General features: G+C 41.9%; 1 pseudogene; it reads left to right on the top strand.

Moving 5' to 3' along the window:
• Positions 1-553: 553 nt before the first annotated feature.
• On the top strand, positions 554-707 carry LOC118588158 (annotated as a pseudogene).
• Positions 708-1,115: the final 408 nt, after the last annotated feature.

The raw sequence follows: 1,115 nt of genomic DNA, 5'->3' as shown, positions 1-1,115 counted from the left end.
GTCCCAGTCCTTTTTAAGTGCATCCAGGCTTTTGCTTTTTTCCCTCTTTACATGCTTTGAACGCGTTGGCCATGCTTATAATTGTTCTTTTGAATTCTGTATCTATTTCATGTAAGTTGCTCTCCTTAGTTGCTATAGAATTGGTGGTTGGGGGGCATATGTCTGCGGTCATGATGTCCATGGCAATGTATTTGTCAGCCAAAATTTGCTGAAATACTACATTTTTTAAAATTTACAGAAAATGCAGCTCCCAGACACCATAAGAAGTTAATGCCTGAAATTGCCACCAGGTGGCGCTCCAAGGCTACCGAGAGCAGGTTAAACTTGGTGAAGCGTGAAGAGGGGCTGTGTGTGCCTTGGTGTAAAGGAGGACGAGGCAGAAGAATATATATGTATACATGTACACATATTTTTAAAATTGAAAATAGATTTTTTTCATACAATATACTCTGATTGCGGTTTCCCCTCCTTCAACTCTTCTCAGATCTCCCCACCTCTCACCCACCCAAACCTGTGTTCCTCCTTCCTCACTCTCATTAGAACACAAACAGGCATACTTACCTGGCAGGGGAGATACAATGATCCTGAAGGTGTTTCTTCCAGGGCCAGGCTGATCTATTGCACTCCGGATGTGCTGACCCCTATGATTTCCCCAAATCTGGGAAATTCAACTGCATGATTTGTGGTAGTGGGTGGCTGTGCTCCCTTTTTTTTCCTTGAAGAAAAGCAAAAAGAAAACAAACAGGCATCTGAAAATTAATTATAAAGAAACCGAATAAAATAAAAACAAACAAAACAGATTAGGACAGAACAAATGGAAAAAGAGTCAAAGAAAAAGCACAAGAGACATGTAGCAGGAAACTTAACAGGTCTTATTAATGAAATCAAACCCGAGGCCAGTTATTGAGGTGATTGCTGGAAGATCAGAGACACAGAACAAGCCACAGCTACCTCACCTTGTCAGTTCCTCAGGTGATCCTGTTTCCTTAGGCTGGAAGCTTCTGAGTCCTCCTCCACATGAATCTCAGCTGAACTGTGTTGCTCCAAAGCCTGAACGGTTAACCAGCCAAATTCTTAACTAACTACATGCTTTACTCACTTAGTTTCTGGTCCTC

This window comes from Onychomys torridus, chromosome 7 (genome assembly GCF_903995425.1).
Source record: "Onychomys torridus chromosome 7, mOncTor1.1, whole genome shotgun sequence".
NCBI lineage: Eukaryota > Metazoa > Chordata > Mammalia > Rodentia > Cricetidae > Onychomys > Onychomys torridus.
The sequence above is the reverse complement of the archived record's forward strand: the minus strand, read 5'-3'. Positions and strand labels throughout refer to the sequence as shown.